The 5675-nt window shown below is 45.5% G+C and overlaps 1 long non-coding RNA gene across 1 annotated transcript in view; it reads right to left on the minus strand.

Annotated features, from left to right (window-relative positions):
• Positions 1-300: 300 nt before the first annotated feature.
• The window catches only part of LOC109322410, a 15720-nt gene continuing 10345 nt past the window's right edge, over positions 301-5675 (minus strand). Inside the window, exon 3 of the long non-coding RNA XR_002104385.1 lies at positions 301-312. This is a non-coding gene — a long non-coding RNA (uncharacterized LOC109322410). The remainder of the gene's footprint in view (positions 313-5675) is intronic.

The raw sequence follows: 5675 nt of genomic DNA on the forward strand, positions 1-5675 counted from the left end.
CTTAACCTGTGGCAGGGTCAGTCAGTGTTGAATGTACTCTTAAACAGAGTTTCGATTATGGATTACACAGATGGTTTGCATAGGGCTGATCCTGCCTCAGGCAGGGGGTTGGACTAGACCTCTGGAGATCCCTTCCAGCCCCACATCTCTGTTTCTATCACTCTGTGATGTGGGGTATATGCTCCCCCAAGAAGCTGAACTGTGATCCAAATGGCCACAGGGCTGGAGTGCCGGGAGGTGTGCCGAAACTCTGAGGGCATCAAGGAGCTTGTGGGGGCCAGTGTCTTGGACTGCGAATCCCAGCTCTCTGGCCTGGGTGCTGGAAAGAGGCTCTGCACTTGAGTCTTGAGTGTGCCTAGAGACCCTGAGCTCAAAGCTTAAGTGGCTCGAGGTTTGGGACCACCGTAACATCTAGTGAATGGCCAGCCTGGGGTGAAGCTGGACCAGGTATGTGCCCTCCTTTCTCCCCTGCCTGTCTCATCCCATCCACAGCCAGAATGGAGTCAGGAGGGGCAGACCTGAGGATCTTGTGAGATCCCTTCCAGCCCTAAGGTCTACGATGCTCCAGGACGTCCATGAGGGACTCTGCTAATGGCTTCACATGGAAGGGGCTGAGATGCAAGGGCAGCGGGTGGCCGCATGGTAGTCCTAGGCAGAGTGCTAGCTAATGAGTCCACCTCCGGTAAAGCCTTCGGAGCTGACGTGCAGCCCCATGGGTCACTCGCCAGGCGAGCCCGGCTTCATCTACACACCAATTAACCTCCCTGACTCCACAACCGACTTCTCTCTTTCCCTTCAGGAAGACTCCTTGAATGTACATCCTATGAGTTTCCATGGCAACTGGCATGTGACCAGCCCAGCATTCACTGGCATGTACCTATTGTCAGCATCACAAAAGCGAATTCTGCTTCCAGGGAACAGCAACACAGGAGAACGGGAAAAACAGATGCCACCCCTCCACCCCATGCATCTCCAGCTCCCATTGAAGTGCAAGGCTACAGCTCGAAACCTGGTCCCAGAATAGCCCATGAGATGTCAGCAGATTTAAGCACCAGAGGTGACTACATGAAAGGTCTGCTCTCATTCAGCTCCGTGGCGTGGTGCATCCGTCACCGGGGGGGAATTCCCCCCTTCCCGTTTTGCACAATGTCACTTGACACTGCTCTGTATTGGGGTGGGATACACCTGCCCATTGCCCTTCCACGGATCAGACCAGTCCCTTCAGACCTTGCAATCAGTGTATTTTGTTGGTGGGGTTAGTGCAATGCTATTCAGAAGAGTGTGGTGGAAAGCACTAGCCCTCAAACCCTGGTACTTTGACTACGAGATGGAGCCTGCCCAGTGCAAACCCCAGTCTGGGAGCTACTGGAAGTCCAGCTTGCCAAGCCCAATGTAACACTTTGGCTTATGTGACCCTACCAGCTACTCAAAACAAGTCTCATCATTAATCTGTATCTGTTCCATCCCTTCCCCCCAGATAAGGAACTCAATATCAGTAATAAAGGCAAAGCACTAAACTAGTAAGTGCTTAAGGAAGCCGGCTGGGGACAGAAATGGCATTTCTATTCTCTCCTTAATAACCACTTCTATTCTCAATATTTTTAGTATGCACTTTTTGCATCTAATGGGCAGAGGCAGAAAAAAAATTAGCAGGCCCACTATCAGCAGAGACTTCAGCACACAATTGCCAGCCACTAAAGCAATTCTTGTGGGCAGCATGGGGGCATATTTTTGTTAATGAGTAGGGAGGAGAAGCTAGTCTCTGGGGAGTGGGTTGAAAGGTTTATCTTTTCTTTCTTTCTTTTTTTTTTTTTGAAGAAATCATATTTTCTTTTAAAGACTGTGTTTGTAAGAGTCTATTCTACTTCCAGGGCTGGAGAGGATGGTGCCCTGTGGTAACGGGAGCTATGTGAATAACTGATTTGGGGGGTGGGGAGGGTTGTTGGCTGACATGCAAAATTTTTAAAAGGAAAAATGTCACATGGAAACAGTCATTTTTATTTTCAGTTTTAACCTTTGTTGTTTTGTTTTTTAAATAATAATAATAATAATAATAATTGGTGCAAAGTTCCAAGCAAAGCACAATTTCCAACCAAACATTCAGAACATTTTATTTGGGTAGTGTTGAAAGAGAGCCTTTTGGACACAGTCGGCTTTTTTTCCCTTCTTGGGTGAGCCAATTCGATGCATTCTGTACAAATCTACATGCTGTTTGTGCCAATCTGGATATGGATTTTTTCAGTGGGGGGGAAAAAAAGTTCCACCTTAAAAATGTTGCCCAAGTTTTTTAGAAGGACCCAGGAGCCATAAACTCACCTCACCCAACCTGTGAGCACTGGGTGATGAGAGGGGTGGCACAAAGCAGCCTGAGAGGGTTGCTGAGCTGAGGGCCCCAAAAGTCTAGAGCCAACATCACCATCCACGATGAAGGAGGATCTTTCAAGTGGCTTTGGGTAAATCTTTAGTCTGGCTTCATTGTCTTTAAAAGATTTATCCTTCTAATCCCCTGGGAGGGAGCGGGAATGCTGTTATCCCCATTTCACAGATGGAAAACTAAGGCACAGAGAGACTAAGGTCCAGATCCAAATTCATCACCTGAATAGAACTTCGGTGGCATTAAGATGCTTAGAGCACGACAAATGATCCAGATCAAACCTGCTCCTGCAAAACCCTTCATTTAGCACCTCTGTTTTGGCCCGCCAAGATCCCCTAGGCATTGATGTGTATGTTTCTGAGCATGCTCAGAAGCGATCGGGTCTGGGCAGCTGAGTGCCTGACCCTCCCCAAGCTGTGCTGTGATCCAGCTTGGAGCTGGGAGGAACCCGACGTCTGCCTGCATCCTCAATCCATGCAGCCCTGCTTGACTAGCCCTGTCAGCATCTTGGTTAGTATAGCGTGAGGCCTCCACAGCCACTTTCATCCAGGAAGGTGACAGCGGTACAGCTCCTCTGTGGCATAATAGCTTAGTGGTTACAGCACATGGCCAAGAAGCGGGAAATCTGGTTTTAAGATCTTTCCAGCCTAAGGATTCACCCCCACATGTCCCATTTCTCAAGGGAGCGCCCTCACCATTGGGGTCTGAGCTCATGGTTAATGGAAATGCCTACTGTGTGCTCAAGGAGTGACGGGAGTCCGGATAGAGCCTGGCACATAGTATTTCTTGGTGAGTTTTAGGCAGCTCCTTGCTTAGCCCTCAGGCTGGATTGCTTTTGGTGGCAACTAACTCTCCTCTCACTCTATTGGCCCCGCTAAAAATAAAACACATCTAATGGAGGTGGTCTAATTTACCACGATAAATCAAAATCTACCATGATAAAAAGACATCAAGGTGTATTTTCACAGGTGACTAATCTAGCGAAACGGCGATTTTTGGAGACATTTAGTGATGTGCATCTAAGCAACGCATAACGCGTACAAGCGCCCTGTGAGATCCTAGGTGCCTAGCTGTGTCGATTTGGATCATATCAACAGAGGCGCCTTACAAGGCAGATCTGGATCCAGTGCATGACAGGGCTGGAAAAAAACAGGTTAATACTCTTCCTCTCCATGCCCAAGCGCTTGTACTTGCTGCGGGGGTCTCAGGAAGGCTGACACCTGATGCCAGACTAATCTACTCAACAGACTTCCAGGCCTAAGCATCGGGTGCTTTCCTGACCAGCTCCCAGTTCCTTTTCAGGACTGTTTCCAAGGTTCTGGAGAGAAGCTTTCAGAGCCATTAATCAGAGGAGCATAAACATTTATTAACTCTCCTCTCAGAGAAATACAAGCACCAGCCTCCACCGTCAGCTTTCGGCACTATCAATTCTATCTCCCAAGGAAATTTAAAGGCTGTCATTGTTAGCTGCTGCAGAAAGCAAATGCATCTATCACCTTCTGATTGTTATCTTGTAGTTGGGATCAGCTGGATTCAGATGTGAACCCATAACAAAGTAAATGTTAGTTGTAATCAGTGACAGCAATTCATATTATGTTTATATTAATAAAAGTTAAGTATAGTTGTACTTCTGCTTTTTCCTCAAATGTCTAAAATGCATGGGATTTCGTACATCGTTTCTGGATAACCTGTCCAGCTCCTTGACATCCAGGGGGAAAAAAGATGTTTAAATATGTTAGTTTAATTAAATTAAGGTAGGGATGACTCTGCCCCAGGCAGGGGTTGGACTAGATGACCTTTGGAGGTTCCTTCCAGCCCTACTTCTCTATGATTTGATGATTCTATGCTATCAACTATATCTTGATAATATTTAATTACAAACCTTCATAATAACATGATATTTGAATTTAATGTGCCCCTGCTTTTCCCGTGACAGGTGAGGCTGCTGTTAGTGTTCGGGGTCATTGTGCCTTGTAGTTGTGTGAGAGGGTTGTCTATATAGTTTTCAGAATGAGCGAAACAAGATGGTTTGGATGGAAATGGTCCTGCCTTGAGTGGGAGGTTGGACTAGATCAGGGGTTGGCAAGATCCAGCCTGTGGGCCAGATCCAGCCTGCTAAGAGGTCCAACTAAATAAAATATCAGGCCAATTAAATAAAATAAAATTTAATCAGGCCAATTAAATAAAATATCAGGCAAATTAAGGCAAATTATTTATTATCGGGAAAATTAAAATAAAATATTCTGCTTTGGGTCAGTTTGACCTGAATCAAACCGGATCATGTGTTGACCTGGATTTGCTCAGTTTTAAGTCAGTTTGACTTAATATTGTGTTTGCCTACAATGTGCAGTGCATGTTGGGAGCTATGGTACATGTACCCCATACATCTGTTGTCCCCTGAGGGCCAGGTTTCATGGCTGGACTCCATCTCCCCTGATGTTTCCTGTGGGCATGTCTACATGTGCATTAATGCGCTGTGGTTACTGCACATTAAATTTAGGTCCTGTAATAACAGGTACTAACTAAATGTGCAGTAACCAGTGCTACTGTGCAGTAGTGCTGGCGCACGCCTTTTAAGTAGCACCAACATGCAGGAGACTAATTCTACTGTGTGTTAGTGCAGTAGCACAGCTTTCGTGCCATTAGTCTACTGAGCACTGAGTCTTGTATAAATGTGCCCAGTGTTTTGTTTTGACAACTCTGAATCAGATTTTTGAGATGTTTTGTTTTGTGAAAATCTTTTTCTATTTTTCATCCCAAATCCAGATGAAACACTGAGATTTCCCACAGGGCAGAAAAGCCAGTTTTCATTTGGCTGTCTCAAATAGCTATGGAAAATAGATAATCTTTACGAGGAAAAAAAATCATATTTTCCTGTGGAAAATCTTAATTGTTTTGTAGAAATATCAATTTCCAACAGAATGGTTTCTTTTTTTTTTCTGTGGAAAAATTCCTGACTGGCTCCAGAGTGTTTCTGTCACTTAAAATTTGCATAGTAGAAGTTTAACTCAAATCAAAATAGTCCATTTTAGGAACTGACCTGAAATCTTTCATTTGAGTAAGTACAAGAAAACATTACATGCCATCTGTCTAGTCTAGCATATAAATGCCTGCGTTTTTTTTCCTGTGGGCCAGGATCACATACAGGAGGACCACATCTTGTTTAACATCTTCATTAATGATGTGGACATTGGAGTCAGAAGCAGACTGGCTGGGTTTGCCGATGACACCAAACTCTGGGGCAAAGCATCCACGCCAGAAGACAGGCGGGTGATCCAGGCTGACCTGGACAAGCTCAGCA

The sequence above is a fragment of the Crocodylus porosus genome, unplaced genomic scaffold (genome assembly GCF_001723895.1).
Source record: "Crocodylus porosus isolate Cpor-Errol unplaced genomic scaffold, CroPor_comp1, whole genome shotgun sequence".
Taxonomy (NCBI): Eukaryota; Metazoa; Chordata; order Crocodylia; family Crocodylidae; genus Crocodylus; species Crocodylus porosus.